At 47.1% G+C, this 27,745-nt stretch overlaps 1 protein-coding gene across 5 annotated transcripts in view; it reads right to left on the reverse strand.

Annotated features, from left to right (window-relative positions):
- The window catches only part of APBA2 (amyloid beta precursor protein binding family A member 2), a 273,865-nt gene that overhangs the window by 113,667 nt on the left and 132,453 nt on the right, over positions 1–27,745 (reverse strand). For 4 of the 5 annotated variants that reach the window (XM_043554843.1, XM_043554841.1, XM_043554840.1 and 1 more), the window contains one exon: positions 12,201–12,254. The exons of the other annotated variant lie outside the window; for it this stretch is intronic. The gene's annotated coding sequence lies outside the window, so the exon portion shown is untranslated. The remainder of the gene's footprint in view (positions 1–12,200; positions 12,255–27,745) is intronic. 5 annotated transcript variants of the gene reach the window in all.

Here is a 27,745-nt window from a genome sequence, read left to right on the forward strand (position 1 = left end):
AAACTATAAAATATATCAAGAAAACTTGCATTAAGTCCAAAGAGAAAGAAATTACATGTTCATGGGTTAGAAGACAATAGCATAAAGTCTCCCTCTTAATGGAGCTATAATTTGAAGGACTCTCATCAAAACCTCAGTAGTATTTCATAAGCAAGTGTTTATATAGAAATTGACAGAATGATTCTAAATTTTATATGAAAATGCAAAAGGCCAAATATAGCAAGATAATATTGAAGAGCAAAACTGAAGGACTTAAAACTAGCAGAAGTAAATACTTACTATAAAATCACACTAATTAAGATATTGTGGTATTGATGGCATTCTTGGGTTCTAGTGATGCTTTATTTCTTCATCTGGGTAATAGTTTACATGGATGTGCTCACTTTGAGAAAATTCATGGCAATAATTTGCACAAGCAGAAAAGTACACCTCAATTTAAAAAGCTTATTTGGGGGCACCTGGGTAGCTCAGAGGGGTTGAGTGTCCAACTTTTTATTTCATCTCAGGTCATAATGCCAGGGTCATGGGATCGAGCCCTGCATCAGGCTCTGCACTTGGCGTGGAGCCTGCTTAAGATTCTCTCTCCTTCTCCCTCTCCTCCCCACCCCCTGCTCACGCTCTCCCTTTCTCCCTCTCAAAAAAAAAAACAAAACAATTTAAGGGTTTCCTGGGTGACTCAGTTGGTTAAGCATCTGACTTCAGCTCAGGTCATGATCTCAAGGTCCGTGGGATCAAGCCTCGGGTCAGACTCTGTGCTAATGGCTCAGAGCCTGAAGCCTGCTTCAGATTCAGTGTCTCCCTCCCTCTCTGCCCCTCTCCAGCTTGTGCTCTGTCTCTCTCTCTCAAAAATAAACAAACATTAAAAAATTTTTTAATTTAAAAGAATCAAAAAATAAAAAGCTTATTTGAAAAAAACATAGTATGGTCTATATTGCTGATCTTGCACACTATGCAATTAACAACAGAGGCCTTGAAAAGGTGAGTCTCCAGAGCCTCCTTCTGCTTTCTGTCACTTTGTGAGTCCAAGTGGTTGTTATGCGGTGTGGACTGTGACAGGGAAGGAAGGAGAACACAACTCAGATGAGACTAGAGAAGCCACTATATTATGGGCAAAGGCTCACTTTTTAAAGTTTTCTTTCAGATTTTATTCTGAGCCAGGGGCTCCGCCTGCTGTCATGGCACTGTAAACACTGCCCTCATTTCTGTGAGTCAGGCTTCCTGGAGCCTCCTCTATGATGCCCTGGTGCGCTACGGGGTTAAGGGCACCTGGGGACGATCCCCAGGCTAGGCTCTCTTTAACTAGTCCAGCATCTAAAAGGAGGATCCAGCCTGCTTCCCCTGCACATACACCCACACCCCCCCACACACTCAGAGACTCACTCACATCACTCTCACCCACAGACACACAGACTGATACAGACACACTCACATAGACTGAGACACTCACACTCACAGATTCACACACTCTTCAAACACAAAGACTCATACACACACACACACACACACATAGACACAGACTTACACATACACACAGATTCGCACATCTCAAACACATAGACACATACACACACACTCATACACACTCACAGACACTCACACATAGACTCATATCCACTCACTCACACTCTCTCACACACATTCACACGCTTTGTCCTGACAAAACCACCGTAGAGAACAGCTTCCCATCTGAGCCAGACTAGAAGAAGGACAGAGACGTGATCACGATGACATTTGGAGCAGAGTAACAGGAGAGAGGAGAGACTGGAAACCAAGTCCCTGAATGATGGGAAGGCACAAACTCAGGGGTGTGAAGAATAATTGTAGATAGAATCTATTCATGTTAAGTGTCTCGGTGATGGGCCCTGTGCTTTTAATAACAACATTCAAGAATATGGTGCTGTGTTCCTTCTGTTTTTTACAATGTGCTAAAATATAGGGTGGCTCAGTTGGTTAAGCGTCTGACCTCAGCTCAGGTGATGATCTCATAGTTGGCAGGTTCAAGCCCCGCGTCGGGCTCTGTGCTGACAGCTCAGAGCCTGGAGCCTGCTTCAGATTCTGTATCTCCATCTGTCTCTGCCCCTCCCCCCCCCTCAAAAATAAACATAAAAAAATTAAAATGTGCTAAAATAAACATAACAAAATTTACCATCTAGACCATTTTTAGGTGTACAATTCAGTGGCATTAAGCACATTCACACTGTTGTATGCCCATCCATCCCCAGAACTCTTTTCTTTGACAAAACCGAACTCTCTACCCATTAAACTCCCCATTCCTCCTCCCCAAGTCCTTTGTTGGATGAGAAAACAAAGAGGCATCAGGTCACAAAGCAACTTTCCCCTCAGAGCAGGGCTGGGCTCAGGGCCACTGGGGGTCCTCCCCCTGCCCAGAGGCAGTAACTGCAGGAGGTAAGCAGGCACCTCTAAGTCTGCAGGGGAGGTGGGGAGAGATGTGCTACATGCTTCATTCACCATGTTGTGCCCCACAGCACCCAGCTCAGTTGTATACTGTCTGGCCATGCCTAAGATATCCTGTTTTAAACCTATCTTCTCTGTAAAACAGAAATCATGACATCCACTTACAGAGTTTAAGGAGCTCTGATTAAGCCTGATTCTACCTTTGTCTGGTGCACAACTGTGCTCAATAAAAGAATGCTACTGTTTCATACCTCTGGATCTGAGGCGTAGGGAAAAGGAGTGCACTGGTAGAAGTGAAATCATCTGCAAGGTGCCTTCCATCCAGGGACTGCCCCTGCACAAATATAGGACCTCACCAAGAAATGGAGACAACCAGGGCCTCTCAGAGCCTAAAGGAATCCTTGGCTTCATGACTTGGTGACTAAAAGAAGTCACCCAGGGAGCAATGAATGTGGGCGCAGCTAGGGTGCTGTGAACTCTGGCTTGCACCCGACCCCATTCCCCCTGAGCCCTGAGAAAGGAGAGGAAGTTATGATTTATCTCAAAGCTAATTGCTCCCCAAAGCTGATGGGATTTTCTGATATGAAGTCTCAAGTTATCACACACAGGAGCTAATTTTCTTTGGCAACTGACAGGTCTCTCAGTCTGGAACAACACCCTCGCTCTTCTGTCTTTGCTGCAGGACCGTAAACAGGACTGTCAAAACTGTGTATAGACAAAAAGCCAAACACTCCAATGAGTGTCATTTTCCTCAGGACCTGGGGAGACCACACAGATACTCCAGTGTTCTCATGGCTAAAAATAACAGTGGAGGCCGGTTGTCTTTGGGAATGACTTTCAAAAATCAGGATGAGTCAAATCCACCCTCCCGAAGTACACTTGCCACTACTGGAGATATTTGCTCAAAAGATTAACACAGGTGCTGAATGTATTTCCATCCTGGTGACTCCTTTCTGCTCTTCACAGACTTGACTCCCGCCTCCCAGAGAGAACAGAGGTCACAGCTGGAAAGGCCCAGAGTCTTCTCCTCCAACACTCCCTCCAGGAAACAAGAAGCTCTCTTCATTGGCACCCAGGCCCCACTCCATTCTCCCTCCTCGCTGCATGTGTTACACGCACCGCTTCTTTCCTCATCCGTAAACTACACTGAACAATCAATTTTCCACCTCCACAGAAAAATACCTTGTTCCCTTCTGTTCCCACCCCCTTCTCTTCTCCCCTTCTTAGTCTGTGCTCATGAAAAAGAAAAATCCCACAGCCACATTCTCTGCCTTTTAAAACTCCTATTTGGTCTTCCAGCAACCCCCACCCAGCCGATGAAAATCCTCAGCCCCCTTCCTTCCTGGTTTCCACCCACTTTCTGGCCATTCTCCTCAGGCTCCTTCACTCCCCGTGGAGGTCACCCCCACCCACAGCCTCAGCCAGCCTGGCTAAGAGACTGACTCCCCAGCCCCACCCCCACGCCCTCAAAAGCTCCTTGGCCCTTCATGAAGTAGGAATTCAATAATTCTATTTCCACCTCAAATATGGTCTTCTCTCCGAGTTCCCAACTCCTGCTCCCTCCACATGGCTCTGCTACCTCTTCCTCCTTAGTGTCTGTCACCTCAGTCCTTGTCTCCACACTCTACCAGCCTTTACTCAGGACACAGCATCTTTCCCCAGGAACCATGCGAGGAGCCTCCAGCACCTGGGCCTTCACCCCCTCTGCCTGCCTTCCACAGTCACCTATGGCGTCAGCCCTGTTAGGCTTCTCTGTGGCCATGTGAACAGGACAGTCTGGCCCCTCCTACTGCATCTTCTGTCTACTCTGTCAAGCCAACTGCGGCTGGCCATTGAACAACATGGGTTTGAACTGCTAGGGTCCACTGAAGTGTAGATTACTTCAGCAAATGCAGTGCAATACTATAAATGTACTTCTTCCTTATGCTTTTCTTTTTTTTTTTTTTTTTTTTTTTTTTTTTTTTAATTTTTTTTTCAACGTTTATTTATTTTTGGGACAGAGAGAGACAGAGCATGAACGGGGGAGGGGCAGAGAGAGAGGGAGACACAGAATCAGAAACAGGCTCCAGGCTCTGAGCCATCAGCCCAGAGCCTGACGCGGGGCTCGAACTCCCGGACCGCGAGATCGTGACCTGGCTGAAGTCGGACGCTTAACCGACTGCGCCACCCAGGCGCCCCCCTTATGCTTTTCTTAATAACAGTTTCTTTTCTCTAGCTTACTTTACTGTAAGAGTGCCGTATATAATACATATAACATACAGAATGTGTTCATCAGCTGTGTATGTTATTAGTAAGGCTTCCAGTCAACAGTAGGCTATTTATTAGTAGTTAAGTTTTTGGTGAGTCAAAAGCTATACACAGATTTTTGACTGCATGGTGTGGGGGGAGTGGGGGGTCAGTGCCCCTAACCCCCACGTTGTTCAAGGTCAACTACATCCCCTAGGGCCTGTCATGCCACTTCATGTCTCCATGCTTGAATCATACACATACTTCTGTTTGCCTGGAATGCTCCACCTTTCTCTGTGTCTGTCTGTCTGTCTGTCTCTCCCCCCACCCCCCAGAGAAATGTATACTCCCCCCCTCAAGATGAAAGGTTAAACCTCACTCCTCCTGCATAACCTACAGTACTGATGAGTCACCTCTCCCCAAAATCACCTCCTCTAACACTCTACATTCTACATCACAACATTCTACACTTCCCTGAAGTGGCTGTGAAACAAAATGGAGGGCAGTTGTCCCCTTTCAAACCTCCGACAAAGACCTTGCCAGGAGGTGAGTGGTTCTCTCTCTCTGACCCCTGAGGCCAGGACATGCTCAGTAACACGGCCTCCTTTGTAAATGAGGGTCTCTGCCAAAACTGGTAACCACTATAGGAGCCCTTCACAGGCCAGGAGTGAAGGAGGCCACTTCTAAGTACACTCACCTTGACAGCCACCCTGAAGGGCCAGCAAGTCACCACCATTTTCCCCTGCAGATTGACCAAAGGAGATTAAGTGATACACCCATGAAAAGAGATTAATCTGTACCAGCCCTGGACTCTGAAAGAAAAACTCTTGGCAGTATGGTCTGCCACAATACAGACCCCAGAAGTGCTACCCTGGAAGACTTAAGGAATGTCCCCATCAACATATATGTTGCTTATCAACCAGTCCGAGCACAAGCTATGGCATAAAAACTGTTCTGACTTCAGTTAGCATTTTCTTATATATCTAGAAGCACCTGTGGTCAAAATCAGTTTGGAAAATGAGGAGTTAAACAGAATTAAATAAGCAGCTTTCTTGCAGGACTTCAAACGGTCTTTAATATGGTGCTCTGGGACTCTCCAAGAGGGGGCAGTACAGACAGCGTGTCCCAGCCTGATCTGAATGCGGATTACTATTTTCAGAAACATCTCCTGGGACTCCACAGAACACGGTTTGAGAATGCCGGCTTACACACTCATGTAATTAATTAGAACTTGGCATAATTAATTAGATCTGAATATCATGAATAAAAAGTTACATACAGTAATGGCTAACTTCCTTCAATTTAATCACACTAATTATGTGGAGCTCAACCTAGTAGCAGCTCATACTGCTATTTTCTTAACACGTTTTTCATCCTTTAAAAAAGGTGTTGATGGAATGTTTTCTCTCTTAACACGTTGCAACTTTAAGAAAAAGAAAGTTAGGTGTCAGAGCAGATATTTTCAAGTATTTGAAAACACACATACCAAGCCTGAAAGCAAATCATAATGGCCAGCCTCAGATCCTCTCCTTGCTTCCTCCAGGGAAGGACACCAATAATATTGGGCAGCAATTACATGCCATGCACTCTCCATCCACGATGTGGTTCATTCTCACAAGTAGTCCCGAAAACCACAAGTCCCCACTTACAGATGAGGTCAATGAGCTTCTGGAAGTTTAAGAAACTAGAGCTACACAGTGAGCACAGCCTTCTGGAGCATCTACTATCCATGAGGTAACTGGGATGGACATTTGAAGGATGCAGAAGGAGCAGGCATGCAAGTCCATGGAGAGATCAGCAGTGAGGCAGGAGAGCACAGAACAGGCTCACCTGGGGCTTAAGTGTCCAATGAAGGCCCCAAAAAGGGTGGCCCTTGAGCCTTGTCTATCAAGATGGGGAGAAGCCCATGGAAGAGGGATCAGCCACACAGAGAAAAACAAAAACAAAAAACCTATGGGGACATTGCTGTTGAAACAACAGGGCAGATCAGTGTGCAAAGCCTGGCTCATTCAGCCAAGACATAGAAACAAACCAAATGTTCATCAACAGATGAACAGGTAAAGAAAGTGAGGTATATACGTACAGTGGAATATTATCCAGGTTTTAAAACAAAGGAAATCCTGCCATTTGCAACAACACAGGTGGACCTGGAGGACATTATGCTAAGTGAAATAAGGCAGTCACGGAAGAACAAATATTGTGTGATTCCTCTTACATGTAAAGTCCTCAAAGGTATAGAAGTAGACACTAGAAGGGTGGTTGCCAGGGGCAGAGGGGAAGGAGAAATGGGAAGTTGTTCAATGGGTAGAAAGTTTCAGTTACGCAAGACGAGTAAGTTCTAGAGAACTGCCATGAAACATAATGCCTATAGTTAAGCGAGGTATTATGGACTCAAAAAAATTTTTTTAAGAAGGTACATCTCATGTTAGGTGTTCTTCCTATAAAACAAACAAAACACAAAGGGACACAAGGAAATTTTTGGAGGTAATGAGTAAGTCGTGGTGATAGTAACATGAATGTATGTGTATGTCCAAACTCCCTAAACTGTATGCATGAAATATGTGCACTTTGTTTACCAGTTACACTTCAATAAAGCTGGGAAGAAAAGAAAGAAAGAAAGAAACCCTAACCATTTCAATGACAAGACGGATGCAGAACTACCCATAAGAAGGGGAGCCTAAGAAGTCAGCAGTTCCAGTCGAGTCAGAGGATTAGCTAGTACATAGGAGCAAGATTGCCCTGCCAGACAGACACAAGAGCAGAGAGGTTTGTGTGGGTCTACAGTGAGTTGTGCACTAGAACCTATTCTTTTATCAACTTTCTCAAATACACAAAAGTGAGTGGACAGAGTAACGTGACAAACATCCATGAACACACCATTTAGGCATCCCCAACGTTATCATCCCACCTCCTTCTTCTTCATATCAGTTGCTCATTTTTTTCAATTACATTGTCTTTTTCTAATTGATTTGGAAGAGTTCCTTATTATACAGACAGAATGCTAATCCCTTACAGTAAATACATCTCAGATATTTATTCCAGGTGATAGTTTGTTTTAAGCCTTTAAAAAAAATTTAATGTTTTTTTTATTCTTGAGAGAGACAGACAGACAGACAAAGAGCAGGGGAGGGGCAGAGAGAGAGGGAGAAACAGAATCCGAAGCAGGCTTCAGGCTCCGGGCTGTCAGCACAGAGCTCGATACAGGGCTCAAACCCACGAACCACAAGATCATGACCTGAGCCAAAGTCAGACACTCAACTGACTGAGCCACCCAGGCCCCCCTAAACCTTTATATGGTGTCCCTGCTCTTAAAGAAGCTGCTAACATTGCTGTTTAATTAACTGATCTTTTCTGTGCCTGTGTGTATGTCTTACCTGTTCCTACCTCAGGGACATATAAAAAACTCTCTTGTATACAATTTAACATCTTGTCCTTTATAGTCATTAATTCTACTGGCATTTATTTGTGTGTATGCTGTGAGGTAGGGATACCATTTTAGCTTCTCCCATGTGGACAACCAGTTGTCCTGCATCACTTCCCACCTTGTCAATAATATATCTCTGCACCTCCTGTGTTCCTGTACATGTGAGATTTTGTTATTAGGCTCACCATCCGGTCCCACTCATCCCACAAATATCACACAATCTTAATTGCAACCTTCTATCAGGAACCTCACTGCCCCACCTTTATGCCAGCTTCCCCTTAACATTCCAGTTTTGTGTTTTCTTTTAATGTCTAGTAGCTGGGAATTTCACTGCCTTTCTTTGGATCTTATAATTTTTTTCAATGTGTGTTTATTTATTTAAGAGAAAGACACAGCAAGCAAGCAAGCACAAGCAGGAGAGGGGCAGAGAGAGAGAGAGAGGGAGAGAATCCCAAGTAGGCTCTGCACTGTCAGTGCAGTGCCTGATGCAGGGCTCGAACCCACAAACAATAAGATCATGATATGAGCCAAGATCAAGAGTCAGATGCTTCATCGATTGAGCCATCCAGGCTCCCCCCTGGATCTTGTATTTTAAAATAATTCTTGGTCAGCTTTTACACAGCATTTTATGTGTTTACACTTGGGCAAGAGCATGCTGACATTACCAAAAATCGTAAAAATTTTTGCAAATGCAACATCTTCTAACTTAACATATTTTCTGAGACTGCCCATGATTTAAACACACCTTATTAATCTTTCCACCATTCCTTCAGGAAATCACTAAATTTATATACAATTGGTCCTTGCACAACATGAGTTTGAACTGCACAGTTCTACTTTTAGGCAGATTATTTTTTTCATAAATATGACAGTACTGTAAGTGTACTTTCTCTCATGATTTTCTTAACATTTTCTTTTATCTAGCTTATTATAAGAATACAGTATATAATACATACAACATAAAAAAATTTTACATACGTGTTAATTGAATGTTTAAGTTACCGGTAAGACTTTCAATCAACAATAAGTGATTAGTGGTTGTTTCTGGGGAGTCAAGAGTTATATGCAGATTTTCAACTATATGAGGGTCAGCATCCCTAACCCATGTTGTTCAAGGGTCAACTGTAATTACAATCCAAACACTATAGAGATCAACAGCCCGTAGGATTGATATCCTAGAATACTGAGGCCTAGGATTTAATCCCCCCCAGGGGAAAAAAAATGGAACACAGCCCCCAACTTTTACCATAAGCAGAAGCATATTCACCAAATTATTTTAGAAGGAGATGTCAGGCATAGACTCTGGGTATTAGTATTCTGATGCTACAGAGTGGTTCATTTGCAGTAGAAAAATAAATAAACCCCAGTCTCTTCTCTCTGCAGCTCTCCTCACAGAGATTCATTCCAGCAATAATTGACATTTAAAAATATCCATCTCATTGCCACTTTTCTCTCACAGAAGAAATACGCTTTTCTGCAGGGAAGCTGCAGAGAATCATGACGAGTGTATTCACTTAAATGGCAGTCCCATTACACTGCAGATGAGCGAGCACAATCGGAAAGAGAGCGAGACGTCTTGTCTATTGCAGCTGACTTTGATACTCTAATAGTCTTTCAGGATACGTAAAAATCCCACTAGGTCTTTTTGGGGCTCAAAAGAAAAAAATACCTTATACCTTAGAGGCACAAACAGAATTGCCCTGCGGTTCCATCAAAAAGCAACGACAGCCCCAGTTTCATTTAGATAAAACTTCAAGAGGCCAATTTCACGCTGGACAGTTCTGAGAGGCTGGATGGACTGCACTGGCTGGTTGACCCTGGGCTCCCAGAAGATTGGAATGTCACCACAATTTGTGAGACCCATTCCCCATAAGAACATCTCTCTTCACAAGCTGCCCTTGCTGCCAATTGCAAAAAAAATCTCCTCCCTTCCCAGTATCCCCTAAAATTCTTCAGTATTTTCATAGCTAAGGATAACTGAGAAATCTACTATATGGGATGGCTCAGTCAGTTAAGCATCTGACTCTTGATTTGGGCTGACTCTTGATTTGGGCTCAGGTCATGATCTGACAGTTTGTGGGTTAGAGCCCTGCATCTGGCTCTGTGCTGGCAGTGTGGAGCCTGCTTGGGATTCTCTCCTCTCTCTGTCCCTCCCCTGCTCGTTCTCTCTCCCCCTCCCTCTCTCTCAAAAATAAATAAATAACCAAAAAATGAGTCTAAACAGAAAATCAAACAGGGGGTGCCTGGGTGGCTTAGTCAGTTAAGCATCTGACTCTTGATTTTGGATCAGGTCATGATCTTGTGGTTCATTTGCTCGAGCCCTTCATCAGACTCTGTGCTACTGGCAGGGCCTGCTTAGGATTTCCTCTCTCTCCCTCCCTCTCTCTACCCCTCCCCTGCTCACATTCTCTCTCTCTCTCTCTCTCTCTCTCTCTCTCTCTCTCTCTCTCTCTCTCCCCCTCCCTCCCTCCCTCCCTCCCTCTCTCAAAATAAAACAAATAAACATTTTTAAAAAAAGCAAACGAGATCGAAAAGGCCTCGTTGAGAGCATAGAAGTAAATTCATAAACATTAAAGACTGACAATTAAGGAAAAGTTAGAAAAATACTCATTTATTCTTATACCCAAATGCGTTACAAGTCATGCAGTTCCTGCAACATTTCCCCCTCTACTTCCTTGGAGAGGGGCTGATTATTCTAACTCTTAAATGCCTTATGAATGTGCCACCCTCCCTACCCCCAAAGTGACCATACAATCCAGCCAGGACATGCGTGACAAGAAAAATCCCCAATAAAATGTGAGGTGAATTCCTGCCCATGAACAGCACAGTGCTTATGGGGAGTTACCTAATGTAGGATAGAGGCTGGATTAGCAAGTAAAATAAAGGCAGCTGCCTTGACTTACAAAAGAAGGCTCTTTCGGTAGCTCCAAACAGCAGGCCTTGTGTCTTCCTACTGCCCCAGAGGCAAAACGGTGGTTTGGGACCTGGTCTTGAGGCTCTGGTATCCCAACTCTGCCCCCTCTGATCTTCGTCTTTATCCTCAGATTGGCACAGAACTTCCCCACTGGGAAATCCCAAATTACTTCTCTCATTTGGAAGTCCCCAAGCCACTACTTCCCTCCATATGACACTCTGGACTGCTGACCAGTGCTGCCCTATCCAAGCCCATGGATGCATAAGAACCCACAGAATCCATCAGAACCTCAGACCTTCTCTGGCATCAAGACACAGAGACAATTCCTGGTCCCCAGCTGCCTAACCTCCAACAACAGTCTCCTTTCCACCCTGCTCTCCAAACATACCCCAACCCATACACCAGCTTCTCCACAACCCAGCCACTAGGGTATCTTTGGTCCAGGAAAAAGAATACCTACTCATCTTTAGTCAGAACAAATCTCCTACAAGTGTCCCCTCTACCAGGCAGCCAGCTGGCATTGGGGCTACAAAGACCTATGCAAATCTGCTGCTACAGGTCCTATGGGACAAGATCAAGCCAAGGGCTGACCATGGGTCAGGGGGATCAGGGCCGCAGAATAGCTTCACCCACAGGGCAATAGCAACACGGAGCCATCCCTCATCCCTGAGAAGATTAGGAGGGCTCTTTCGGATCAAAGTTAGAGTCTTCCTCTCGGCGTCCTGATATTTCACGGTGGTACACTTCTAATTAGACACAATGTCGCCCAAGTTTGATAGTGAAAGGTTGCAAATGGCGTTTATTGTTGGTGATATACATTGATTTTTGATATAAATAGGAATCTAGATAAGAGTTTCACAAATAAATGACTGAAGCTGGTTTGGACTACAGTTTTCAGAAGCACTAGTATAGTGAGGAGGGGATGGGGGGTGGTTGTGATACTGCTGTCTCAGGGGTGACAGGGAAAGACATCCATTCTAGGCAATATAAGCACTCTGCAGTGAGCCCAGTGCTCACGGGCTCCTTGGCTGTGAATCAAGCCTCAGACTCCCTGTGTGGAGGCTCGCACTGAATTACACATCCCAGCATCCCAGGAAATAAAGAACCGTGGCAGATGCCCAGATCCACCTGAAGTGTGGCATCCCTCGAGGAAAATAATTCCATTTCACACATGTCAGAAGCAAAACCGCACTCCGTGCAAGGCGACCTCATATTTCTTACCGAAAACAAGTGGGTTGGTAACGTCCCCCAAAACCTCCTGGTGATGAAATCTTTCTGGAATAAAACAGAAGGAAATAGAGGAAATTACTTGGGTTTCAGAAAAGATACGGGTGATCACATAGCGCTCCTGCAAGTATAGACATCTGAACGAGTGAGAGGTTTTGAATTACCTGTAAAAGTGAACCGGTTCTCATTCTAATGAGACCATCACAAATGACCAGAAACAAATAATTAAAATGTTTCTTTAGCCATTCCTCACATAATTATTGCCTTAAGAACATCATGTTGGGCAAATAAAGCAATGGCTTGTGTATCACTCTGGAAGAAGAGGCCTCTGCATTTTAATGAAGCTCCTCAAAGCCCTCATGAATATGCATTTCCCCACAACAAAGCTTGACCCCACTAGTGTGCAGAACCGGTATTCTGGGACACTTTCAGAGGGAGGTAGGTGTGCCTGTGGGGGCTGGGGAGATGAAGACAGATTAAAAGAAAGAGAAAGGAAAGCGGGCCACTGCTCATTTCCTCTGCCCAGATTCACAGCCCACCCCTCCTCATGGGCAACGGGGTGTCAAAAAGAGAACAGAAAACAGGCCATCAGGTTTCACACTCCTCTTGGACAAAGAGACAGCTTTGCAAATGAAAGCTGAAGAGAAAGTCTAATAGGTTCAAGGGCTCAAGGCAAGGCCCTGGGTTAGATCAGGAATTCAAGGTAGGGGCAGCAGACAACCCAGAGAAGCTGGAAGCCCAGGATGGTGCAAGAGGAGGGGGATTTATTGGTCTTATATATCAAATCAAAATTCCTCTTTTCCCAATACTGTATATTAACCATACTGGAATTAATTTTTTTTTAATTCCTCTTCTCCCTCCAATTTGGCTAAAGACAGAATGCGTTATAAAGGAACGTCTTTGTTCCTTTCAAAACCACAGCAATGGCAGCCTCTTCCCCAGGCCCTTGTCTGCTGGGAACAGAAGGTCTAAGAGCATAGCATTTCATGAATAGCTGTGCTGGCTGGACAGTTCACCTTCAGTCTGGTCCTGAAGTCACAGGGGATGACATCATTCCTAGGGGGGAAGGTAATATGGTCTTGCTATTGGCACAGGCAGACACTGGCTTCTACTTTATCACCAAGGTCTAACCTGGAACCAGGGTTGACACTTTTTTAATGAAAACTGACAGTCATTCTCATTTCCCTAGACAGACATTTCTAGGAGTGGGTTTTAATTAGGGAATTTGGGGGAGTTCCCTACCACCCCAAACTGGCCTCTAGTTCAGACATTTTTAAAAATGACTAGCTATCCCTTAGAAGGCCGCAGGTACCTCCCTTTTGGCCAAGCCATTTGTATATCTGTAATCTGCTGGTCTCTGCTCAGAGGGAACTTGACATTCACACAGTTGTTCAAATTCTTCCAAAGGGTATGGTGCTTTCTGCTGCCTTTTTTTTTTAAGTTTATTTATTTCTTTTGACAGAGAGAGAGAGAGAGCATGAGTGAAAGCAGGGAAGGGACAGAGAGAAAGGCAGAGAGAATCCCAAGCAGGCTCTGCGCTGACAGCATGGCTGCATCCCAAGAAGTGTGAGACCATGACCTGAGCAGAAACCAAGAGTCAGATGCTCAACTGATGGAGCCACCCAGGCGCCCCTTCGGTCGCCTTTCAAATCCCCTTACGTTGTCGGCCTCAGCCTCATCATGTGCAAAAGTAGACAGTAAGTTCGATCTTAAACGTGCTGGGAAAGCGCAACAAAGCCCCCAAAACACTGCCTGGGAACACATTACCATCAAACGGTATTTCCTTTTTTACCCCCAAATCCCACCATCCCAGGACTTCCAAAAAGAGGTGATTTCAGGGTCAGAGCACATACTAAATGCTGTGTCCAGAGGCAAGAACACTTCACTGGTGGTTGTAAGACAGGGCCTCCATTCTGCACTCTGCTACAAGTTGGCTCTGTGAACTCAAGCAGGTCAGTGAGAAAGACCTTGGTCCTCTCCCGGAATCCCCCACTCTAGCAGTTTTGATCAAGAGGGCTGCATGGAAGAGCCTAGAAGCCTTGGTCTACTAGCACAGGCTGGAATTCTCCCTACATGTCCACAGTGTCCTCCCCTCCCCTCTCAGAGGTCTACAGCTACCTGCATTGTCCAGAGCCACTGTGGGCCTATGGAAGTGTCCTTCTGCCCACAAGTCCAGCTTCTGCCAGCTTCTGGGAAGCTGTCCAGCTTCCCAGCCCAGAAGCAGCTCAGGGAAACTCGGAGCCTGCCTTCAGGCTCAGCTGGGCTTCCCTGCTCCACCTGGAGGAAGGAGCCCCAGCTCACTCGCTCGCTCGCTCGCTCTTTTTCTCTCTCTCTGCCTGCCCTCAGTCTGCAAGTCTCCCAAGAGGACAGAGTCTCATTCATAGGTAGCCCGAGCATCCCCCACATGCTCCACACAGATTCCCAACAGAGGCACAGAATCGCCAAACTGCCTTGGAAAAAAGGCAGTGCTCTGCACTTTACATAATGCTTTTCCATAGGAGGAAACAGGCCCACAGCTTAATTCAATTTTGAATCGGTTTTTAAATGTCTATTTATAGGCATCACACAAGTACCCCTTGTGGACGGTGGAGGAATCAGGGCTCTGGGCTCTGGTCCACCACTATTCATTAGCATTCTTTTCATGTCTGTCTTCTCTAATTTCCCCAGCAGCTTTTTAACTCAATAGCAAGGTCACCTACCACTTGGACCCAGCACCACTTTCCATTTTCTCCGAAGAAAAATATGAATTTTCTCTTCCGTGCAGCAGTGCCCTCTCCCTGTCCTCTCAGGGCCCCTTGCCTGCATTGGCTGAAGCAGGGTTGTGTTATTTTGGTGAACTGTGTCTCTGGACAGACAGTTTACCTTAAAAAAACCAACAAAGTCACGAGCACCGAGACCTGGGAAGGCCCTTGGGGGTCAGCTGGTCCCTGCAGGCTCTGAGTCCCTCACCTGGCCAGGCACATCCAGGGAGGGCCTGCTCCATTCCAGCAGCTGGAATGAACACAAAGGGTCACCTACAAGTTTGGAACAGCCACACTTTTCTTCTCAGCCATGTTTGGCCAAACACACATCCCATCCTCTTTTCTAGCCTCTCTGGAGGCATTGAGGGCCAGGTTACTTCCCCTGTTCATCTTGGCCGTTTGTGATTAGACAGAAATCTGAGAGTCTGCTCTTCTTCAGGCAATGCACAATCATTTTTGGAATCATCTCCTACTTCTTAGCAAGCCTCAGGGTGGAAATGAAGTACACAGGTCTCCCTGTAAGATTTAAACACTCCACTTTCCAAGTTGTTGGCCCACCCACAAGTTATTTCGGGTGGGTGGGGGGAGTAGGAGAGGGGGAGGTTATTATGTATTCCAGCTTCCCAGGGGAGATGTGAAATACAAAGCCACAGGAGCCTGGGAGATGCCATGAAGGCTCTTTCTGTCTGCATGCTGACAACTGGATTCTCCAGGGTCCAGAGACCCCAGACCGTGGAACCAAGTACAGAAGGAAAGGCAGGCCCTGGCCTGAGGCACTGAATCCACAGCAGAATTCAGGCACAGAGAATACTTCCGATAAAGAGCCCTCCAGCAGCCTGACTTCAAATACCACAAGGCTCGGCTCTCTTATGACTGCTGTTGCTGAGGCAGTTGGTATTTGGTTTCAGGATTAATTAACTTTCTCCCAGGATGCCCACTGCAACCTGCCATTGTGGGTTCTCTATTATGCGGCATGCACATTCCTGGCAATCAATTGGATCTCTGATCAAACAGAGCCTTTGAAATGCCACGTTTTCAGACACTCAGGAGGTAAACAGAAATCCTAAATATTGCCTAGAGTGGACGGTTCATAAATTTGATGATTGCCTTTGAAATTATGTCAGGGGAGGCGATGGGAGGCCCCAAATCCACAAACCATCCTCAGGGCTCCTTAGTGACTCAGGTGGTTGGGGAGGAGGCCCGAGACAGGAAGCTACTTAAGAGAACCTCGATGAGCCTGGATAGAGCAGCACGTGCTAGCCTCCACCCAAAGCAGGAGATGCGAGCCCTGGAACACACAGGCCAATGCTGTGCTGAGGGAAGCAGGTGTCACAACCAATCTGTATAAGCACTTTCTTGGCAAAGTTAAGGCAACACTCACAGTTTCGTGGACTCTCAGACTTGGAAGGTGTCCTGGGAGGATGCCTGGCTCAGAGGCGGACAGAGGTGGATGTGTCCAGCACAGAGGCAGGAAGGCTGATCTTAGAGCCTTACAAACTGGCCAGGGACCTGAACAGCAGTATCACCACCCCACTGTCATAGTAGCATTTCTTCCTCCAGCAGACCTGAGAGCTATACCTACAGTTCCTTGTACCAAAGAGGCAACCCAGCGCTTTGCAAGAGCTGGGCCCTGGGTACGCGGGTTTGGGGATCTTATGGTAGGTTGGGGTTGGGTTGTAGAACAAGTAGAATTTGATGAGCAATAATAACCCAGATTCAACGAAATACATGCTGATGGAAGACTGTGGTCACAGTGAGCAGAGGACCTGGGAGAGGGCTGGGAAGGGTCTGCACAGAGCACAGTGGCCAGAATAATAGGGGAAGGGTCAGGGTGTATCACAAGCAGAGTGCACCAGCTGCACACTGTAGCCAGCTTGAGTGTAGCTCTTTCTAGTACCAGCCCAGTGGCTGCAAAGCCAGGTATTCTATGGGACTGTCAACACCTCTGCATAACAGAGAGCACGTGGCCTTCATGGGCCAGCCCAAGTGACCATGGGGCTCATCTGCATTGGGCTGTCTCACAGAGCGGAACAGGCAGCTGGCAGAGGTCAGCATCTGGCAGATAAGCTGCTGAGTGAGGAGGCCTCCTGGGACCTGGGACTGTAGCTCCCCCAAGCTGCCCTGAGGGGGATGCGGCATGAGACAGCCCAGCATTCCCACAGGTATGGCTGGAACCACAGGATAGGACTTTGCGGGGGTGAGGATGCTCCCCAGGTTTAACGTGAGGCTGGGGCAAAGGGGGTCTGCCACTTCCTGAAGAGAAGGACACACAGGGACAGTGCTCAGTTGGGCACAGCAGAGTCCTTCCAAGAGAAAGTAAGAGGTCCCTAAGGAACCATTTCAACTACTGGCCCCAGACCAATTACAGTGAGAAAACAGGAGCTGGGCTCAGAGAGGGGCTCCAGGTCCTCAGAGCCAGATAACAAAAGGATGTAGCCCAGGTTATGGTGGGAAGGGGGCTGGGGAAGGGGAGGGGGGTGGGCGGTGATGGTAAGGTTGGAGGATTTTCCAGCTTAGACATGAATAGACTGTTTATAAATAAAAAATCTCAAAATTCTGAAGAACTGAGCCCCCTACTAGCTGCAAGGTAAAGTCTTCAAATGCGACTAACTCCATTTATAAACACCAGCATGTATTATTTTTCTCCTGGGCAGGAAGCTGCACCTTTAGAATAAAGAGCTCAAACCTTGAGATTCTCGTTTGAGCAAATGTTTTGGGAACAAACTGGATTTAAAACTCTGTCTTCAAAGGTCTTGAAGTTTTAAACAACAATGATTTCATCTGAGAAGGTGGCTTCTAAAAATGCTATTAAAAAGAATTAATTATTAGGAGTCACCTACAAACTGCTGCCAACGAAATGGCCAAAACTCTCCATTCATGTAAGCTTATCTTTCAGTCTGGAGGTGACAGGCCACGGAGAATGAGCCACATTCTACCACCAGATTCCTTGGTTTGGGAAGATCCTCATTCCCTGCTCGATTCCAACACAGAGACTCTCTATACGTGATTAGTTTCCACAATAGGGACTGTTATTTCAAGGTGATTATTTGTTTCCTCTCCATGGGGCCCGTGAGGCCACCCCAACGGCAGAGTTGGGGGTATAGACATGGATTATTTCGATCCATTTCAAAACTAGAAATTTGCTCTAAACTAAAACTGGCTCTAACATCCAATATCGCTAACTTAATTTTCCCACATTTGCTTTTATGTAAAATCCTCTGAGGCTCTACCAAATAAACCTGAGAGTTCCTTACATCAGTATTGATCTAATTTATTCATGTTGGGGTTGAAACTAAAGGTGACCAGATCCAACCGTGTTTTAATCTCAATAGATCTGCCCTTGAGCAGCTGACAGCATTCCGTGGACAGACACATCGCTCCCAGGGCTCCCAGATTTACCCTGTAACATCTGACCTGTTTCTCTGATGATTCTTGGTATTAAACAGAGTCCTGTGTTTGGAGTTCTTGTCTGGCTTTGTGGAATGAGAGAAAAGTGCAACACTGAGGTATGAAAACCAGAATGCAGTGCCAAGGCTGTCCATGTGACAGCCAAAAGTGGTGCCGTAAGAGACAAGGGTGAAGGGCAAAGGGAGGGCTGGCAGGGAGGGTTCAGGCAGGTCTGCACAGACCCAAGAGATGCAGGGGAGGGTTCAGAGGCGCCTTCCAAGCCTGCATCTGCTGGGCTCTCCTCATTATTATTCTCTCCTAGGCAAATGAGGCTTCTATTTTTGCTGCAAGGAGTCTGCTGCCTTCCAATTCCCCCACGTCCCCTGGAGGGAGGCTGAGATTTCGTGTTCTATTCAAGCAGCTCAGGGATGCTGAAGGGAGGGTCATCCAGACGGCTGAGAGCCAGAGAGAAGCACTGCCTGCCAATCTTATCAAATGAGGACACACTGCTTGAGAAAGCTCTGGGCAAGGTGATGATGCATGTACATGGTCTGGCATGACCATGCAGGGCACATCCAGGTTTATTTGGCCCATACCATGCTTACTGAAACAGGCACTAACTGTTTCACAGATGTGAATCTTTTAATAACCCCCATTTTACAGATGAGGAAACTCATCTGTACACAAAAGACACACAAAAGTTATTAAGTGGTGTGCCTAAGGCCACACAAGAAATTCTGCAGCTGGGACTTCATCCTGGCAGCGTGGCCCAAGAACCCATTCTCTTAGCTCCCACATTTTGTTGGTAGGAAGAAATGGGAAAAGATGTTTACAATACATAAATCAGATGAAGGATGAAATGATGGATAAGAAAATTCAAAAAAGGGACAAAAGGTATGAACCAGTAATTCATAGAATAAAAAATACATGAAATAAATATACATCAATATAAGAAAATAAATCCACGAAAAGAGGTGCAACCTCACTGATAGGCAGAGAAATGCAAATTAAGACCCCTGCAGAGGCCACTTTCACCCATCAGACTGACAAAAATTTAAAAAACATCTGATAATACCAAGAGGTATCAAGGACGAGGGGAAGGGGAGCCCACACACCACTGGTGGGAACATTCATTAGTAGGCCCACTTGGGAAAACAACGTGGCCACTTCCAGAAAATGTAAAGATTCATACGTTCTATCCTGTGGCAATTCCAATCCTTGCTACATATTCTAGACAAATCCAGCTCATGGCCACATAGAGACACACACATGAGTATTCCTAGCAGCCTTGTTTGCAGCAGCAAGAAACTGGAAACCATCTGAACATCCACCAATGGAGAAAGAATAGAGTGTATTATGTTCCTACAATGAAATGCCACACAGCAGTGAAAAGGGATAAGGTCCAGCTACATTTTCACGTGGACAAAACTCAAAGATATAATGTGAGGCAAAAAAAAAAAAAAAGGGCAAGCTACAAACACACACATACACACACACACACATACAATTTGATATGATTTACACAATGCTTAAAAACATGCAAAAATAATTTGCATAGTGACACTGACTAATGCAGTAAGATAAAACATGCACCAAAACTCTAATAACTCTAATACCTCTGCATGGGAGACAAAGAAATGCAATCAGGAAGGGGCTCCAGGTATACTGGTAATTATGACAGTTTAAAGTATGTCCACTAACTCTTTTTCACTCCCTTCAAAAGGTAGAGCTTAATTTCCCTCTCTTTGAGTGTGGACCGGGCTTAATAACTTGGGTCTAGAGAACAGAACAAGGCAGAGATGATGATGTGTGGCTAAGGAGTCTAGGTCATAAAGGCACAGCAGGGTTCTCGAGACTCTTGGATCACTCGCTCTGAGGCAAGCTGCCCGCCATGTTGCGAGAGAGCACTGTGGAGAGACCCCATGGAAAAGAACAGAAGCCTCCCGCCCACAGCCATGTGAAGAATCTCAAAAGTGGATCCTCCACGAGCACCTGGGTGGCTCAGTCAGTTAAGCTTCCGACTTCAGCTCAGGTCGTGATCTTGTGGTTTGTAAGTTCGGGCCCCGCATCGGGCTCTGTGCCGACAGCTCAGGGCCTGGAGCCTGCTTTGGATTCTGTGTATCCCTCTCTCTCTGTCCCTCACCCCTCAAAAATAAATAAACATTAAAAAAATTTTTAAATAAAATAAAAAAACTCATCTCATACCTCAAGATGACTATGGCCCTGGCCCACACCTTGACCCTGAGACAGAATCATCCAGCCACGCTGCTCCCAGATGGACTCTATGTGTGAAGTATCAAATGCTCACTGTTTTACGCCGTAAGTTTTGGCATAATTGGTTACACAGAAGTCCAACCAATATAACAACATTCTTTACTTTAACTGGGTTGTGGATACACAGGTGTTCAGGTACATAATTCTTTTTACCTTTCTGTATGTCAAATATTTTATAATGAAAATTTAATCCAAAAGAGCTGAGTTAGGTCAACACTGGCTAACAGGCAGAAACAGTGGATGGTAAAAGACAGGGAAGATGATAGGAAGGCACATCACCCTCCTGGGTGACCAAGGAATAGCTTCTCTCCTCAGGAGCATAAGGAACATAGAAGAGTGCCATCTAAGGTGGAAAGTCATGGGACATTGTCAGAGGTGGGGAGAGGAGGCAGGATTTGCTCTATTCACATTAAAATAGGGAGTCTTGTTAGGCTAAGGGAGAATATGCCCTGGGGCCCTTGGGTGGCTCAGGCCTGGGTTAGGCACCCAACTTTAGCTCAGGTCATGATCTCACGGTTTGTGGGTTCAAGCCCTGTGTCAGGCTCTGTGCTGACAGCTCAGAGCCTGGAGCCTGCTTCAGATTCTGTGTCTCCCTCTCTCTGGCCCCTCGCTCGCTCTCTCTCTCTCTCTCTCTCTCTCTCTCTCTCTCTCAGAAATGAATGAACATTAAAAAGAAAAATTTTTTAAATAATTTTTAAAAATATGCCTGAGCCTGAGAGGCAGGCCAGCAGGGATAAGGGGGATGTGGGAGGGGTGGCCAGCAGGGATAAGGGAGGGGTGGTCCACCTCCTCAACTGCTCCTCCCAGGTCTTGATGCCACCAGATAAGGGCAGGATTGCCCAGAAGCCAGGATCTGGGCCCCATCACATCTCTCTGTATCTGTCTTCCTCTCTCTGACTTCAGCTTCCAGAAAAAACAAACGTGCATTCCTTACAAGCAGTTGGGCTGGTCAGAGTCAACTGATCCAGTAAAAGCAGTCAGAACCAGTTACATCTGGCAGAACCAAAGCATATCAATCCCCAGGAACCACCATAAGTACTTCAGACCACTTATTTTCAATCCTCTTTAAGAGCCTAAATCCCCCATCTCACAACCTGTGCTGTTTTCTGCAATTTACTCATTCAAAGAAGTCTGTCCAAAATCCATTTTAATTGAAACAACCACTTTTCTTGCTATGAAGTGACAGCTGAAGCAACAATAATGCTTAATATATATTCCATGCTTGCTTTCCTTCTTAAAAAAAGCAACAACAACAACAAAAACCACTGTCAAGATGACAGAAGAGCGTAGCGCTCTCCTTTCGACCTTGACTTGTTGGGAAAATGGCCACTGGGAATCTGGGTCTGCTGCGCTTGTGCTCAATACTCACCACTCTCTGCCTGGCCCTTGTGGACAAAGGGAGGGAGACGACATGGTGAGAACTGGAAGGAGCGAGGGAAACGTGTGTGGTGTTGGAGGCGCCGGTGAAACCATCAGAGATGGTGCAGGACAGGCAGACGCCCCCGTGTGTCAGCTGTCACCTTGCAGGGCGGGCAGGCTGGACAGGCCAGGCTTGGCCACTCAGGACCAGGACACCCCAGGGCCTCCCTCTTTCCCCAGCCAGTTAAGGCCTGGCTCAGACAGGAGCCCACATGGTGTGATACCCCCCAGGTTTCCCTGCCACAGCCACCTCAAGCTCGGCCCTGAACCCCACTAAAGAGGTATCAGAGCACCGAGCTACACAGCATCCCAGGCTGTTCTTCCACGCCCCAGAGATGGCAGGGGACAGTGAGACGGCCAGGCTTCTGAGTCTGAGGCCCAATTTCAGATCCTGCCTCTGCTTACGAGCTGTGACCACAGTGTGTCCCTCCCACTGCTCTGAGCCTCAGAGGCCACATGAGAAACAGAGAAGGCCTCACAGGATCATAAAGCTCCCTCAGTCCCTCCTCAGCCTTCAGGACAGAAAGCAGCCCTCCCTGGGAGGAAATCAAGACAGAGGCCAACTCGGGGCCCGGGGGCGCATGCTGGAGCAGGACTCAGTAGCCCTGTAATCTTAAGCCTCAGTGTCCTCGGCCATGAAATGGGGATAATAAGAATTGCCTATAAACCTGCATGGTGGGATTGCTATGTGGCTTACAGGAGGTGCCAGCAGGTACTCAGTGAGAAATTCATGCTGGCTCTTGTTACAAAGCCATTGGAGCCCTGCTGCCCTGGAGCCAGCCCCACTCCCTCTCTCACCCATCCCCCAGTGCCCCCAGAAGGAATGCATCAGGTACGTGTTTACCACCCACTGTGAGCCCCTCAGAGGGAGGACCCCAGACCCAGGTCTGCCTTCACGGCACCCAGCACAGCACCTGGTACTTAGGAAAGGTTCCAGAACCCCCACCTATGCCTCCTCTGCAGCCCTTGGCGGCCCTTCTCTAATGAGCTGGCAGCATGCCTCACAGCAGAGCATGAAAGTCGGGGTGCTCTCCCAGGATGTGGCATCTTTCAGAGAGAAAGCTCAGTAACTCAGAGAGAGGCAAGTTCCTGGGGCAGGTCAGGGGGCTCCCAGGACCCCTTATACCTCAGCAGGACCCTGGCCCAGGGGTAGAGGCTGCAGAGTGGCCTGGGTGCTCTGGGTCACAGAGTCCCACATTACTACTCTGAAACCCCCTTGTGCACATCCCTCCCCAGTCATGGGTTTCCCAAAAGATAGGATTCTGTTGTGGTGGCACTGGAGAGAGGTCCTCCACCTCATGGGTGAAGGAGCTCAGCTGCCTCAGAGCTGTCCCCAGACCAGGCCCCTCCAACCCACCCTGGGTTGCTCCCTCACATGCTACTGGTGAGGACTGAGTCCTCATGGAGGTCACCTGTTCTCTGTACCACATACCCTGGGGGCTTCCGCATCCCACAGCAGCCTCTATGAGAAAAGCTAAAGTCGAGTCTGGGTTTTTAAGTATGCTAGAAGAGATTCTAGAAAATAATATATCAGCAGAAGCTGAAAGGAAACAAAACTGGCCCCCAAACTGCACATCAGAACAGGATCCTTAGCAATGTCAACACTAAAACCAATGACTCACCACACATACACCACCAACAACCAGCCTCTCATCTAGAAAACAAATGCAAAGAAATGAATTTCAATTTCAAAATAGGGCTCTACTCAAGCAAGGATCATCCTGCGTTTCCCTCCCCACACAACAGCTGAGCAAAACACACAGGGAGATGGGGGCTGGGCTGGAGCTGTCTGCAGACATGTTCTACCAAACCTCAGACTTCTGGCAGGTAATCCAAGCCCACCAAAAGACGGGAACAGTGTGGTCACTACAGGGTCTGTACAAGGGAATCCCACAACCAGCTTGCAGAGTGAGGACACGAGTAGGCAATGGGCAATGACTTCAGTTTCATGAACTTCTCCCTGACCCTGATAAACCCATGCCCTTTAGGTGCCAGGACTTTAACCCACATGCAAGGCTGCCTTTGGTTTAATGATGTCTTTCATTATCATTTTCATTCTTACCTAAAGAACACTACAACCTGGACTCATCATCAAGGCTGATCGAATACTGAGGTCTCTAATTGTGCTTCTATGGAGCAGACTGAATGCTGGCCCTACAGGTGGGCATGCAATGTTCCCAGGCAGCCTGGTGAGAAAGCTTGCTCTCAATACATCAGCAAAGTGTCCTTCAGATGGTGGTGGTTGTCAAACACCTCTTGATATTCTCACTTTATCATAGTAATTTGCTGTTTTGTTTTGGTCCCACCTTATCAATTTATTGTCCAAAGGCTAGTCTGTAAATAAGACAGGAGTACTATGGGAACCTAATATAAGTCCTCTATTGTCAAAGCAGAAATAGACACAATCAGAATATTCTTACTACACCAGCCTTGGGATGAAGCTGATGTAAAAGAAGAGAGGGCTGAGAGAAGGAAACTGGACCCATGATACCAAGGTCAAGCTGCTAGATCAAGCCTTGCCTAAAACCATGCGTCCAGACTTTCCAGTTACACAACAAAAGTTTATGTTACCATCAGATGGGTTTTCTGTTACATCAAGTGTCTTAACGGATAAGGAAACTGAGGCCCAGGGGCGTAACATGACTTTGCCCAGCCCACAGAGCAACAGAATGAAAACTCAGGTATATTGCAGTAAGTCTTGCCTTGTGTCAAAATCCTAGGCTGTGTTCATTGTGATTTACACAAAATCCTTAATTCTTTACAAGTGTGAAGACAGGTCAGCTAGTCAAGCCTTACATAATCCAAATCTAGCAGAAACTACATTTAACTCAACCAGATCTTTTTTACTTTTCTAAAACCAACAGGGCAGGCCTAAATGGTCAGTGGGATTCTACGAAGCATCCAAGATAAATAGCATAATTTACATCTAACATTTCTGTACCACCTCCCTCTCTCAGACAGCTCTGACCCTGGCTCACACTTTTGTGCTTACAGAAAACCTCAAGGCAGCTCTCAGACAGAAGTGTTCTCTTAATTGACCTCATTAATACGCACTGCTCTGGTGATCGGCTGGCTATGGTTGTGTTGGCTTGCCTTTTCTTTCTCTTTCCTGTCTTCCCTTTCTTCTTTCCCTCTCTCTCCACCTCCTCCTCCTCCATCTTCTTTTCTGTCTCTCTCTTTTTTCTTTTTCTGATGCAAAGGCCCAAGGAAGTATTAGCAAAACCATGTCTTAACACCCCTGTCTGCTTTAGACCTGACAATCCAGAGGTAGGTGACTTTCTCAGAGTCACAGCCTGAGCCAAGCCTACAATGTCAGAGAACCCTGGTTCATTTCACCCTACACTGAGCCTCCCTCCCAAGAAACTGTGCCACAGAGAACACCATCTGCTCACCCAAGCCTGGTGACCAGACACAAGTCTGGCCTCTGCCCAGGACCCGGGTGACGTCAGGGAAGCAGGAGCTCCCAGTTGCCCATGGCCCCTCCAGGTCTCCACAGAGCAGTCATCCACACTGAGAGGAGCCCACCACACTTGGGACACATGCAGGGGAGGAGGAAGGTTCCAGAAGAGTTTTCTGCTTCACATGGCCCCACAGGAAAAGTCCACAAGCAGCAATGATGAAGGTTCTGGAAACCCACAAGGAGTCATAAGCAACCTTGGGCAGCTGTGCCCTGAAGTCTCTTGAGTCTGCCTGTCCTCCAACACAGAGTGTCCGTCCTGCTGTCTCCCCCATCCAGTTGCCCCTTATACCTCACTAGCCTTTCCACGGGCTCAAACTGGCTGGTTGGAGTCTGGCCCACTCCTGGCCACATCCCTGCCCATCCTGCCACCTTAGCCTCACCTCTCCTGAGCCACCCAGGGCTGTCACCCACTCCTCCCACAGCTCTGTAGCATATGCTAGAGCTGTGTGTAGTCCCCCCAAACCCTGGGATGGGTAACACAAGGAGACGGTATGTCTCCCCCTTCCGTGTCCCAGCTCTTCCCTGATGAGGCCTTGGGGAGATGCTCGTCCTGTTTCTGATACAAACAGGTAACTCGCTTTCCATCCTTCTTAGCTGCATTGGAAAGTGATGCTGAAGGTGGTCTCCCCAAAATGAAGAGCAAACATCTCACCCCCGAGGAGAGAAGGTGGGCCCTGCCAAGACATCCCCCACTTTGTGCCAGCACCTGAGCCCAGCCCAGGCTTCCCACACACTGACACTATTAGCAGCCACTTTTGTTCAAGTGTGACTCTCAGGTGGCACAGCTGTGGGGGCTGGGCAGCAGGTACTGAGGGTGGGGTCGGCCCTCCTGACACAGACAGCATATGCCCACCCACTATAGTTTGATGGACAAATGGATAGACCAACCAACACAAGACTTGCTCCAGGAACTGACATCCGGGGAGGGCTTGCATGGTAAGGCAGGAGTGAGCCCAAGACCGCCAAGTGAGGACCCACACTGGACCCACACAGCCATCTGCCCACAGAGATGGGACGGGGTATCAGGAGGATTTGACAAGAAGAAACACAGGGGTCCTCCTCAGGAGAAGAGTTCCCCCCAACTTCCCCACCCTGCACTCCCAGAGAAGCCATGCTACCCTGACAACGGGCGGTGGTCCTGCAAAGCTGAAGGGCCCTGTAACCCCTGCCACGGGCAGGTGTCAAAAACACTTGGCGGGGGGCGCCTGGGTGGCGCAGTCGGTTAAGCGTCTGACTTCAGCCAGGTCACGATCTCGCGGTCCGTGAGTTCGAGCCCCGCGTCAGGCTCTGGGCTGATGGCTCAGAGCCTGGAGCCTGTTTCCGATTCTGTGTATCCTTCTCTCTCTGCCCCTCCCCCGTTCATGCTCTGTCTCTCTCTGTCCCAAAAATAAATAAACGTTGAAAAAAAATTAAAAAACAAAAAAAACAAAAAAAACACTTGGCAGGCAAATCAAATGATATACGCCTGGCCAGGTAGGGGCTGTCTGACTCAAAACAAACAAAGGCCCAAAGGAAATTCCATTAGACGTTCTCAACGTTGAGACAAATGGACCAGGGCTCAGGAGGGCCACTTGATGCTGAGGGACAGGGGGTGGGGGGCAGAGCAGAATGGCCAATGACAGAAGAGGGCTAGTGAAAGGAAAACTGGGGCACAGGCAGGACCCACAAAAGAAGAGCTAAGGAGAGATCAGGAGAGGAGAGGGGATGGGTTAGAGGAGTAAGAGGCCAGAAGTCCCAGGGCCAGGCAGGAAGTATGGATAGGGAGATATGGGCAGTGCACCCTGGCAGGCGCTCAGAGCTCTCCTCTCGAATTTCTGGAAAGTTGAGCAGACTGCAGCTCTTGCTCAACCCCAGGCACAGTGAAGCCACAGTGGCTGGAGGGGGTCAGGGCCACAGGATTTTAAGATCTTAACATCCCCTGATTTGGCAAATGAGGAGCCTTTGCCCTGATCAAATGCTTTGCACCATTAAGCAGTTCAAGTGTTTGGGAAGATGTATCCCAAACTCCCAGTGGGAGCAGAAACCTCTCAACCGCCTGCTACATTTCAGGTTGTAGAAAAGGACACCACATGCTGCTCCATTCCACAGGACAGACCTGCTGGTTATCACAAAGGGACACGAACCTCACATCCAGACCACAAAGATCCTCACAGTTGATGCTGTTACATCTCACAAGCTGCCAAAATAGCTTTCATGATTTAAAGGAAGGTGGGAAGAAAGAATCTTAGAATGTTACAGAACATTAGCAGTCATGGCTC

The sequence above is a fragment of the Prionailurus bengalensis genome, chromosome B3, assembly GCF_016509475.1.
Source record: "Prionailurus bengalensis isolate Pbe53 chromosome B3, Fcat_Pben_1.1_paternal_pri, whole genome shotgun sequence".
In the NCBI taxonomy this organism is placed as follows: domain Eukaryota; kingdom Metazoa; phylum Chordata; class Mammalia; order Carnivora; family Felidae; genus Prionailurus; species Prionailurus bengalensis.